Raw genomic sequence first — 13,763 nt, 5'->3', positions numbered from 1 at the left:
CTTAGTTGATTTTATTTTTGACATAGGGTCTCCACTCCTTAGTCGCTTTTCCAACATAGGGTCTCCACTCCCTTGTTGCTTTTATTTAAGACATAGGGTCTCCACTCCCTAGTCGCTTTTACAACATAGGGTCTCTACTCCTTAGTTGATGATATTTTACACCTAGGGTCTCCACTCCCTAGTCGCTTCTCCAACATAGGGTATCCACTCCTTAGTTAATTTAATTTTAGACATAGGTTCTCCACTCCCTAGTCGCTTTTCCAACATGTGGTCTACACTACCTTGTTGCTTTTATTTTAGACATAGGGTCTCCACTCCCTAGTCGCTTTTCCAACATAGGGTCTCCACTCCTTAAGTTGATGATATTTTAGACATAGGGTCTCTACTCCCCAGTCGCTTTTCCAACAGAGGGTCTCCACTCCCTAGTTGATTTTATTTTAGACATAGGGTCTCCACTCCCCAGTCTCTTTTCTAACATAGGGTCTCCACACCCTAGTTGATTTTATTTTAGACATAGGGACTCCACTCCATAGTCGCTTTTGAAAACATAGGGTCTCCACTCCCTAGTTGATTTTATTTTAGACATAGGATCTCCACTCCCTAGTCGCTTTTCCAACATAGGGTCTCCACTCACTAGTTTATTTTATTTTAGACATAGGGTCTCCACTCCCTAGTCGCTTTTACAACATAGTGTATCCACTCTTTAGTTGATTCTATTTTAGACATAGGGTATCCACTCCTTAATCGCTTTTCCAACATAGGGTATCCACTCCTTAGTTGATTTTATTTTAGACCTAGGGTCTCCACTCCTTAGTCGCTTTTCCAACATAGGGTCTCAACTCCCTAATTGATTTTATTTTAGACCTAGGGACTCCACTCCCTAGTCGCTTTTCCAACATAGGGTTACCACTCCCTAGTTGATTTTTTTTTAGACATAGGGTCTCCACTCCTTAGTTGATGAAATTTTAGACCTAGGGTCTCCACTCCCTAGTCGCTTTTTCAACATAGGGTCACTACTCCTTAGTCACTTTTCCAACATAGGGTCTCCACTCCCTAGTCGCTTTTCCAAAATAGGGTCTTCACTCCCTAGTTGATGTTATTTTAGACATAGGGTCTCCACTCCCTATTCGCTTTTCCAACATAGGGTCTCCACTCCCTAGTTGATTTTATTTTAGACATATGATCTGCACTCCCTAGTCACTTTTCCAACATAGGGTCTCCACTCACTAGTTGATTTTATTTTAGACATAGGGTCTCCACTACCTAGTCGCTTTTCCAACATAGGGTATCCACTCTTTAGTTGATTCTATTTTAGACATAGGGTCTCCACTCCTTAGTCGCTTTTCCAACATAGGATATCCACTCCTTAGTTGATTTTATTTTTGACATAGGGTCTCCACTCCTTAGTTGCTTTTCCAACATAGGGTATCTACTCCCTAGTTGATTTTATTTTAGACATAGGGCCTTCAATCCCTAGTCGCTTTTACAACATAGGGTCTCCACTCCCTAGTTGCTGTTATTTAAAATATAGGGTCTCCACTCCCTAGTCGCTTTTCCAACATAGGGTCTCCACTCCTTTGTTGATTTTATTTTAGACATCGGGTCCTCACTCTCTAGTCGCTTTTCGTACATAGGGTCTCCACTCCTTAGTTGATGATATTTTACACCTAGGGTCTCCACTCCCTAGTCGCTTCTCCAACATAGGGTATCCACTCCTTAGTTAATTTACTTTTAGACATAGGGTCTCCACTCCCTAGTCGCTTTTACAACATAGTGTATCCACTCTTTAGTTGATTCTATTTTAGACATAGGGTATCCACTCCTTAATCGCTTTTCCAACATAGGGTATCCACTCCTTAGTTGATTTTATTTTAGACCTAGGGTCTCCACTCCTTAGTCGCTTTTCCAACATAGGGTCTCAACTCCCTAATTGATTTTATTTTAGACCTAGGGACTCCACTCCCTAGTCGCTTTTCCAACATAGGGTTACCACTCCCTAGTTGATTTTTTTTTAGACATAGGGTCTCCACTCCTTAGTTGATGAAATTTTAGACCTAGGGTCTCCACTCCCTAGTCGCTTTTTCAACATAGGGTCACTACTCCTTAGTCACTTTTCCAACATAGGGTCTCCACTCCCTAGTCGCTTTTCCAAAATAGGGTCTTCACTCCCTAGTTGATGTTATTTTAGACATAGGGTCTCCACTCCCTATTCGCTTTTCCAACATAGGGTCTCCACTCCCTAGTTGATTTTATTTTAGACATATGATCTGCACTCCCTAGTCACTTTTCCAACATAGGGTCTCCACTCACTAGTTGATTTTATTTTAGACATAGGGTCTCCACTACCTAGTCGCTTTTCCAACATAGGGTATCCACTCTTTAGTTGATTCTATTTTAGACATAGGGTCTCCACTCCTTAGTCGCTTTTCCAACATAGGATATCCACTCCTTAGTTGATTTTATTTTTGACATAGGGTCTCCACTCCTTAGTTGCTTTTCCAACATAGGGTATCTACTCCCTAGTTGATTTTATTTTAGACATAGGGCCTTCAATCCCTAGTCGCTTTTACAACATAGGGTCTCCACTCCCTAGTTGCTGTTATTTAAAATATAGGGTCTCCACTCCCTAGTCGCTTTTCCAACATAGGGTCTCCACTCCTTTGTTGATTTTATTTTAGACATCGGGTCCTCACTCTCTAGTCGCTTTTCGTACATAGGGTCTCCACTCCTTAGTTGATGATATTTTACACCTAGGGTCTCCACTCCCTAGTCGCTTCTCCAACATAGGGTATCCACTCCTTAGTTAATTTACTTTTAGACATAGGGTCTCCACTCCATAGTCGCTTTTCCAACATATGGTCTACACTACCTAGTTGCTTTTACTTTAGACATAGGGTCTCCACTCCCTAGTCGCTTTTCCAACATAGGGTCTCCACTCCTTAAGTTGATGATATTTTAGACATAGGGTCTCCATTGTCTAGTCGCTTTTCCAAAATAGGGTCTTTACTCCATAGTTGACTTTATTTTAGACATAGGGTATCCACTCCCTAATCACTATTCCAACATAGGGTCTCCACTCCCTAGTTGATTTTATTTTAGACATAGGGTCTCCACTCCCTAGTCGCTTTTGAAAATATAGGGTCTCCACTCCTAGTTGATTTTATTTTAGACATAGGATCTCCACTCCCTAGTCGCTTTTCCAACATAGGGTCTCCACTCACTAGTTTATTTTATTTTAGACAATAGGGTCTCCACTCCCTAGTTGATTTTATTTTAGACATAGGGCCTTCACTCCCTAGTCGCTTTTACAACATAGGGTCTCCACTCCCTAGTTGCTGTTATTTAAAATATACGGTCTCCACTCCCTAGTCGCTTTTCCAACATAGGGTCTCCACTCCTTTGTTGATTTTATTTTAGACATAGGGTCCTCACTCCCTAGTCGCTTTTCGTACATAGGGTCTCCACTCCTTAGTTGATGATATTTTACACCTAGGGTCTCCACTCCCTAGTCGCTTCTCCAACATAGGGTATCCACTCCTTAGTTAATTTACTTTTAGACATAGGGTCTCCACTCCCTAGTCGCTTTTCCAACATATGGTCTACACTACCTAGTTGCTTTTATTTTAGACATAGGGTCTCCACTCCCTAGTCGCTTTTCCAACATAGGGTCTCCACTCCTTAAGTTGATGATATTTTAGACATAGGGTCTCCATTGTCTAGTCGCTTTTCCAAAATAGAGTCTTCACTCCATAGTTGACTTTATTTTAGACATAGGGTATCCACTCCCTAATCACTGTTCCAACATAGGGTCTTCACTCCCTAGTTGATTTTATTTTAGACATAGGGTCTCCACTCCCTAGTCGCTTTTGAAAATATAGGGTCTCCACTCCCTAGTTGATTTTATTTTAGACATAGGATCTCCACTCCCTAGTCGTTTTTCCAACATAGGGTCTCCACTCACTAGTTTATTTTATTTTAGACATAGGGTCTCCACTCCCTAGTTGATTTTATTTTAGACATAGGGCCTTCACTCCCTAGTCGCTTTTACAACATAGGGTCTCCACTCCCTAGTTGCTGTTATTTAAAATATAGGGTCTCCACTCCCTAGTCGCTTTTCCAACATAGGGTCTCCACTCCTTTGTTGATTTTATTTTAGACATCGGGTCCTCACTCCCTAGTCGCTTTTCGTACATAGGGTCTCCACTCCTTAGTTGATGATATTTTACACCTAGGGTCTCCACTCCCTAGTCGCTTCTCCAACATAGGGTATCCACTCCTTAGTTAATTTACTTTTAGACATAGGGTCTCCACTCCCTAGTCGCTTTTCCAACATATGGTCTACACTACCTAGTTGCTTTTATTTTAGACATAGGGTCTCCACTCCCTAGTCGCTTTTCCAACATAGGGTCTCCACTCCTTAAGTTGATGATATTTTAGACATAGGGTCTCCATTGTCTAGTCGCTTTTGCAAAATAGGGTCTTCACTCCATAGTTGACTTTATTTTAGACATAGGGTATCCACTCCCTAATCACTGTTCCAACATAGGGTCTCCACTCCCTAGTTGATTTTATTTTAGACATAGGGTCTCCACTCCCTAGTCGCTTTTGAAAATATAGGGTCTCCACTCCCTAGTTGATTTTATTTTAGACATAGGATCTCCACTCCCTAGTCGCTTTTCCAACATAGGGTCTCCACTCACTAGTTTATTTTATTTTAGACATAGGGTCTCCACTCCCTAGTCGCTTTTCCAACATAGGGTATCCACTCTTTAGTTGATTCTATTTTAGACATAGGGTCTCCACTCCTTAGTCGCTTTTCCAACATAGGGTATCCACTCCTTAGTTGATTTTATTTTAGACCTAGGGTCTCCACTCCTTAGTCGCTTTTCCAACATAGGGTCTCAACTCCCTAATTGATTTTATTTTAGACCTAGGGACTCCACTCCCTAGTCGCTTTTCCAACATAGGGTTACCACTCCCTAGTTGATATTTTTTTAGACATAAGGTCTCCACTCCTTAGTTGATGAAATTTTAGACCTAGGGTCTCCACTCCCTAGTCGCTTTTTCAACATAGGGTCGCCACTCCTTAGTCGCTTTTAAAACATAGGGTCTCCACTCCCTAGTTGATTTTATTTAAGTCATAGGGTCTCCACTCCCTATTCGCTTTTCCAACATAGGGTTACCACTCCCTAGTTGATGTTTTTTTAGACATAGGGTCTCCACTCCTTAGTTGATGAAATTTTAGACCTAGGGTCTCCACTCCCTAGTCGCTTTTTCAACATAGGGTCGCCACTCCTTAGTCGCTTTTCAAACATAGGGTCTCCCCTCCCTAGTTGATTTTATTTAAGTCATAGGGTCTCCACTCCCTAGTCGCTTTTCCAAAATAGGGTCTTCACTCCCTAGTTGATGTTATTTTAGACATAGGGTCTCCACTCCCTATTCGCTTTTCCAACATAGGGTCTCCACTCCCTAGTTGATTTTATTTTAGACATATGATCTGCACTCCCTAGTCACTTTTCCAACATAGGGTCTCCACTCACTAGTTGATTTTATTTTAGACATAGGGTCTCCACTCGCTAGTCGCTTTTCCAGCATAGGGTATCCACTCTTTAGTTGATTCTATTTTAGACATAGGGTTTTCACTCCTTAGTCGCTTTTCCAACATAGGGTATCCACTCCCTTGTTGATTTTATTTAAGACATAGGGTCTCCACTCCTTATTTGATGATATTTTACATCTAGGGTCTTCACTCCCTAATTGATCTTATTTTTAGACATAGGTTCTCCACTCTCTAGTCGCTTTTCCAACATAGGGTCTCCACCCCCTAGTTTATTTTATTTTAGACATAGGGTCTCCACTCCTTAGATCCTTTTCCAACATATGGTCTCCACTACCTAGTTGATTTTATTTTAGACATAGGGTCTCCACTCCCTTGTCTCTTTTTCAACATCGGGTCTCCACTCCCTAGTTGATTTTATTTTAAACATAGGATCTCCACTCCGTAGTCGCTTTTCCAACATAGAGTCTCCACTCCCTAGTTGATTTTATTTTAGACATAGCGTCTCCACTCCCTAGTTGAGTTTATTTTAGACATAGGGTCTCCACCCCCTACTCGCTTTTCCAACATAGGGTTTCCACTCCCTAGTTGATTTTATTTTAGACATAGGGTCTCCACTCCCTAGTCGCTTTTCCAACATAGGGTCTCCACTCCTTAGTTGATTTTATTTTAGACATAGGGTCTTCACTCCCTAGTCTCTTTTCCAACATAGGGTCTCCACTCCCTGGTTGATTTTATTTTTAGACATAGGGTCATCACTCCTTAGTCGCTTTTCCAACATAGTGTCTCCACTCCCTAGTTGATGATATTTTAGATATAGGGTCTCCAATCCCTAGTCGCTTTTCCAACATAGGCTCTCCACTCCCTAGTTGACGATATTTTAGACATAGGGTCTCCACTCCCTAGTCGCTTTTCCAACATAGTATCTCCACTCCCTAGTTGATTTAATTTTTTGACATAGGGTCACCACTCCCTACTCACTTTACCAACATAGGGTATCTACTCCCTAGTTGATGATATTTTAGACATAAGGTCTCCACTCCCTAATCGCTTTTCCAACATAGGGTATCCACTCCTTAGTTGATTTTATTTTCGACATAGGGTCTCCACTCCCTAGTCGCTTTTCCAACATAGGGTCTCTACTCCCTAGTTGATTTTATATAAGATATAGGGTCTCCACTCCCTAGTCGATTTTCCAACATAGAGTATCCACTCCTTAGTTCATGATATTTTAGACATAGGGTCTCCACTCCTTAGTCGCTTTTCCAACATAGGGTCTCCACTCCATTGTTGATTTTATTTAAGACATAGGGTCTCCACTCCCTAGTCGCTTTTCCAACATATGGTCTCCACTACCTAGTTGCTTTTATTTATGACATAGGGTCTCCACTCCCTAGTCGCTTTTCCAACATATGGTCTCCACTACCTAGTTGCTTTTATTTATGACATAGGGTCTCCACTCCCTAGTCGCTTTTCCAACATAGGGTCTCCACTCCTTAGTTGATGATATTTTAGACATAGGGTCTCTACTGGTATGAAATAAATCAACATAGGGTCTCCACCCCCTAGTCTATTTTATTTTAGACATAGGATCTGCACTCCCTAGTCGCTTTTCCAACATAGGGTCTCCACTCCCTAGTTGATTGTTTTTTAGACATAGGGTCTTCACTCCCTAGTCGGTTTTCCAACATAGGGTCTCCACTCCCTAGTTGATTTTATTTTTAGACATAGGGTCACCACTCCCTAGTCACTTTTCCAACATAGGGTATCTACTCCCTAGTTGATGATATTTTAGACATAGGGTCTCCACTCCCTAGTCGCTTATATTTTTAGACATAGGGTCACCACTCCCTAGTCACTTTTCCAACTTAGGGTATCTACTCCCTAGTTGAAGATATTTTAGACATAGGGTCTCCACTCCCTAGTCGATTTTTCAACATAGGGTATCCACTCCTTAGTTGATTTCATTTTCGACATAGGGTCTCCACTCCCTAGTCTCTTTTCCAACATAGGGTCTCTACTCCCTAGTTTATTTTATTTAAGATATAGGGTCTCCACTCCCTAATCGATTTTCCAACATAGGGTATCCACTCCTTAGTTGATTTTATTTTTGACATAGGGTCTCCACTCCTTAGTCGCTTTTCCAACATAGGGTCTCCACTCCCTTGTTGATTTTATTTAAGACATAGGGTCTCCACTCCCTAGTCGCTTTTACAACATAGGGTCTCCACTCCTTAGTTGATGATATTTTACACCTAGGGTCTCCACTCCCTAGTCGCTTCTCCAACATAGGGTATCCACTCCTTAAGTTGATGATATTTTAGACATAGGGTCTTCACTTCCTAGTCTCTTTACCAACATAGGGTCTCCACTCCCTAGTTGATTTTATTTTAGACATAGGATCTCCACTCCCTAGTCGCTTTTCCAACATAGGGTCTCCACTCCCTAGTTGATTTTTATTTTAGACATAGGGTCTCAATTGTCTAGTCGCTTTTCCAAAATAGGGTCTTCACTCCATAGTTGACTTTATTTTAGACATAGGGTTTCCACTCCCTAATCACTTTTCCAACATAGGGTCTCCACTCCCTAGTTGATTTTATTTTAGACATAGGGTGTCCACTCCCCAGTCGCTTTTATTTTAGACATAGTGTCCACTCCCTAGTCGCTTTTACAACATAGGGTCTCCACTCCCTAGTCGTTTTTCCAACATATGGTCTCTACTCCCTTGTTGATTTTATTTAAGACATAGGGTCTCCACTCCCTAGTCGGTTTTCCAACATAGGGTCTCCACTCCTTAGTTGATGATATTTTACACCTAGGTTCTCCACTCCCTAGTCGCTTCTCCAACATAGGGTATCCACTCCTTAGTTGATTTAATTTTAGACATAGGGTCTCCACTCCCTAGTCGTTTTTCCAACATATGGTCTACACTACCTAGTTGCTTTTATTTTAGACATAGGGTCTCCACTCCCTAGTCGCTTTTCTAACATAGGGTCTCCACTCCTTAAGTTGATGATATTTTAGACATAGGGTCTCCCCTCCCTAGTCACTTTTCCAACATAGGGTCTCCACTCCGTAGTTGATTTTATTTAAGACATAGGGTCGCCACTTCCTATATCGCTTTTCCATCATAGGGTCTTCACTCCCTAGTCGCTTTTCCAACATAGGGTCTCCACTCCCTAATTGATTTTATTTTAGATATAGTGTCCACTCCCTAGTCGCTTTTACAACATAGGGTCTCCACTCCCTAGTCGTTTTTCCAACATAGGGTCTCTACTCCCTAGTTGATTTTATATAAGATATAGGGTCTCCACTCCCTAGTCAATTTTCCAACATAGGGTATCCACTCCTTAGTTGATTTTATTTTAGACATAGGGTCTCCACTCCTTAGTCGCTTTTCCAACATAGGGTCTCCACTCCCTTGTTGATTTTATTTAAGACATAGGGTCTCCACTCCCTAGTCGCTTTTCCAACATAGGGTCTCCACTCCTTAGTTGATGATATTTTACACCTAGGGCCTCCACTCCCTAGTCTGTTTTCCAACATAGGTTATCCACTTCTTAGTTGATTTAATTTTAGACATAGGATCTCCACTCCCTAGTCGCTTTTCCAACATATGGTCTCCACTACCTAGTTGCTTTTATTTAACACATAGGGTCTCCACTCCCTAGTCGCTTTTACAACATATGGTCTCCACTACCTAGTTGCTTTTATTTAAGACATAGGGTCTCCACTCCCTAGTCGCTTTTCCAACATAGGGTCTCCACACTTAGTTGATGATATTTTAGACATAGGGTCACCACTCCCTAGTCGCTTTTCCACCATAGGGTCTCCACTCCGTAGTTGATTTTATTTAAGATATAGGGTCTCCACTCTCTATTTGCTTTTCCAACATAGGGTCTCCACTCCATAGTTGATTTTATTTTAGACATAGGGTCTTCACTCCCTAGTCGGTTTTCCAACATAGGGTCTCCACTCCCTAGTTGATTTTATTTTTAGACATAGGGTCACCACTCCCTAGTCACTTTTCCAACATAGGGTATCTACTCCCTAGTTGATGATATTTTAGACATATGGTCTCCACTCCCTAGTCGCTTTTCCAACAAAGGGTCTCCACTCCCTAGTTGATTATATTTTTAGACATAGGGTCACCACTCCCTAGTCACTTCTCCAACATAGGGTATCTACTCCCTAGTTGAAGATATTTTAGACATAGGGTCTCCACTCCCTAGTCGATTTTTCAACATAGGGTATCCACTCCTTAGTTGATTTCATTTCCGACATAGGGTCTCCACTCCCTAGTCACTTTTCCAACATAGGGTCTCTACTCCCTAGTTTATTTTATTTAAGATATAGGGTCTCCACTCCCTAATCGATTTTCCAACATAGGGTATCCACTCCTTAGTTGATTTTATTTTTGACATAGGGTCTCCACTCCTTAGTCGCTTTTCCAACATAGGGTCTCCACTCCCTTGTTGATTTTATTTAAGACATAGGGTCTCCACTCCCTAGTCGCTTTTACAACATAGGGTCTCCACTCCTTAGTTGATGATATTTTACACCTAGGGTCTCCACTCCCTAGTCGCTTCTCCAACATAGGGTATCCACTCCTTAGTTGATTTAATTTTAGACATAGGGTCTCCACTCCCTAGTCGCTTTTCCAACATATGGTCTACACTACCTAGTTGCTTTTATTTTAGACATAGGGTCTCCACTCCCTAGTCACTTTTCCAACATAGGGTCGCCACTCCTTAAGTTGATGATATTTTAGACATAGGGTCTCCCCTCCCTAGTCGCTTTTCCAACATAGGGTCTCCACTCCATAGTTGATTTTGTTTAAGACATAGGGTCGCCACTTCCTATATCGCTTTTCCATCATAGGGTCTTCACTCCTTAGTCTTCATTTCCATTATAGGGTCTCCACTCCCTAATTGATTTTATTTTAGACATAGGGTGTCCACTCCCTAGTCGCTTTTACAACATAGGGTCTCCACTCCCTAGTTGCTTTTATTTAAGACATAGGGTCTTCACTCCCTAGTCGCTTTTCCAACATAGGGTCTTTACTACCTAGTTGATTTTAGTTAAGGCAAGGGGTCTCCACTCCCTAGTCGCTTTTCCAACTTAAGGTCTCCACTCCTTAGTTGATTTTATTTTAGACATAGGGTCTTCACTCCCTAGTCGCTCTTCCAACATAAGGTCTCCACTCCTTAGTTGATTTTATTTTAGACATAGGGTCTTCACTCCCTAGTCGCTTTTCCACAGTCTCCACTCCCTAGTTGATTTTATTTTAGACATAGGATCTCCACTCCCTAGTCGCTTTTCCAACATAGGGTCTCCACTTCCTAGTTGATTTTTATTTTAGACATAGGGTTTCCACTCCCTAATCACTTTTCCAACATAGGGTCTCCACTCCATAGTTGATTTTATTTTAGACATAGGGTCTTCACTCCCTTGTCGGTTTTCCAACATAGGGTCTCCACTCCCTAGTTGATTTTATTTTTAGACATAGGGTCACCACTCCCTAGTCACTTTTCCAACATAGGGTATCTACTCCCTAGTTGATGATATTTTAGACATAGGGTCTCCACTCCCTAGTCGCTTATCCAACATAGAGTCTCCACTCCCAAGTTGGTTATATTTTTAGACATAGGGTCACCACTCCCTAGTCACTTTTCCAACATAGGGTATCTACTCCCTAATTGATGATATTTTAGACATAGGGTCTCCACTCCCAAGTCGATTTTTCAACATAGGGTATCCACTCCTTAGTTGATTTCATTTTCGACATAGGGTCTCCCCTCCATAGTCGCTTTTCCAACATAGGGTCTCTACTCCCTAGTTGATTTTATTTAAGATATAGGGTCTCCACTCCCTACTCGATTTTCCAACATAGGGTATCCGCTCCTTAATTGATTTTATTTTTGACATAGGGTCTCCAATCCTTAGTCGCTTTTCCAACATAGGGTATCCACTCCCTAGTTGCTGTTATTTAAAATATAGGGTCTTCACTCCCTAGTTGCTTTACCAACATAGGGTCTACACTCCCTAGTTGATTTTCTTTTCCAACATAGGGTTTCCACTCACTAGTTGATTTTATTTTAGACATAGGGTCTCCACTCCCTAGTCGCTTTTCCAACATAGGGTATCCACTCTTTAGTTGATTCTATTTTAGACATAGGGTCTCCACTCCTTAGTCGCTTTTCCAACATAGGGTATCCACTCCCTAGTTGATTTTATTTTAGACATAGGGTCTCCACTTTTTAGTCGCTTTTCAAACATAGGGTCTCCCCTCACTAGTTGATTTTATTTTAGACATAGGGTCTCCACTCCCTAGTCACTTTTCCAACATTGGGTATCCACTCCGTAGTTGATTTTTTTTTTAGACATAGGGTCTCCACTCCTTAGTCGCTTTTCCAACATAGGGTCTTCACTCCCTAGTTGATTTTATTTTAGACATAGGGTCTCCACTCCTTAGTCGTTTTTCCAACATAAGGTCTCCATTCCCTAGTTGATTTTATTTTAGACATAGTGTCTCCACTTTTTAGTCGCTTTTCAAACATAGGGTCTCCCCTCACTAGTTGATTTTATTTTAGACATAGGGTCCCCACTCCCTAGTCGCTTTTCCAACATAGGGTCTCCACTCCCTAGTTGATTTTATTTTAGATATAGGTTCTCCACTCCCTAGTCGCTTTTCCAACATAAGGTATCCATTCCTTAGTTGATTTTATTTTAGACATAGGGTCTCCTCTCTCTAGTCTCTTTTCCAACATAGGGTCTCCACTCCCAAGTTGATTTTATTTAAGACATGGGGTCTCCACTCCCTAGTCGCTTTTCCAACATAGGGTCTCCACTCCCTAGTTGATTTTTATTATAGACATAGGGTCTCCATTGTCTAGTCGCTTTTCCAAAATAAGGTCTTCACTCCATAGTTGACATTATTTTAGACATAGGGTTTCCACTCCCTAATCACTTTTCCAACATAAGGTCTACACTCCCTAGTCGTTTTTCCAACATAAGGTATCCACTCCTTAGTTTATTTTATTTTAGACATAGGGTCTCCACTCCCTAGTCGCTTTTCCAACAAAGGGTCTCCACTCCCTAGTTGATTTTATTTAAGATATAAGGTCTCCACTCCCTAGTAGCTTTTCCAACATAAGGTATCCACTCCTTAGTTTATTTTATTTTAGACATAGGTTCTCCACTCCCTAGTCGCTTTTCCAACAAAGGGTCTCCACTCCCTAGTTGATTTTATTTAAGATATAAGGTCTCCACTCCCTAGTAGCTTTTCCAACATAGGGTATCCACTCCTTAGTTGATTTTATTTTAGACATAGGGTCTCCACTCCCTAGTCGCTTTTCTAACATAAGGTGTCCACTCCTTAGTTGACTTTATTTTAGACATAGGGTCTTCACTCCCTAGTCGCTTTTCCAACATAGGGTCTCCACTCCCTAGTTGATTTTATTTTAGACATAGGATCTCCACTCCCTAGTCGCTTTTCCAACATAGGGTCTCCGCTCCCTACTATATTTTTATTTTAGACATAGGGTCTCCATTGTCTAGTCGTTTTTCAAAAATAGGGTCTTCACTCCATAGTTGACTTTATTTTAGACATAGGGTTTCCACACCCTAATCACTTTTCCAACATAGGGTCTCCACTCCCCAGTCGCTTTTAAAAACATAGGGTCTCCACTCCCTAGTTGATTTTATTTTAGACATAGGATCTCCACTCCCTAGTCGCTTTTCCAACATAGGGTCTCCACTCCCTAGTTTATTTTATTTTAGACATAGGATCTCCACTCCCTAGTCGCTTTTCCAACATAGGGTCTCCACTCCCTAGTTGATTTTTATTTTAGACATAGGGTCTCCATTGTCTAGTCGCTTTTCCAAAATAGGGTCTTCACTCCATAGTTGACTTTATTTTAGACATAGGGTCTTCACTACCTAGTCGCTTTTCCAACATAGTTTCTCCACTCCTTAGTTGATTTTATTTTAGACGTAGGGTCTCCACTCCCTAGTCGCATTTCCAACATAGGGTATCCACTCCTTAGTTGATTTTATTTTAGACAGAGGATCTCCACTCCCTAGTCTCTTTTCCAACATAGGCTCTCCACTCCCTAATTGATTTTATTTAAGACATAGAGTCTCCACTCCCTAGTCGCATTTCCAACATAGGGTCTCCACTCCTTAGTTGATTTTATTTTAGACA

The sequence above is a fragment of the Nicotiana tabacum genome, chromosome 15 (assembly GCF_000715075.1).
Source record: "Nicotiana tabacum cultivar K326 chromosome 15, ASM71507v2, whole genome shotgun sequence".
Taxonomy (NCBI): domain Eukaryota; kingdom Viridiplantae; phylum Streptophyta; class Magnoliopsida; order Solanales; family Solanaceae; genus Nicotiana; species Nicotiana tabacum.
Note: the sequence above shows the minus strand (reverse complement) of the source record.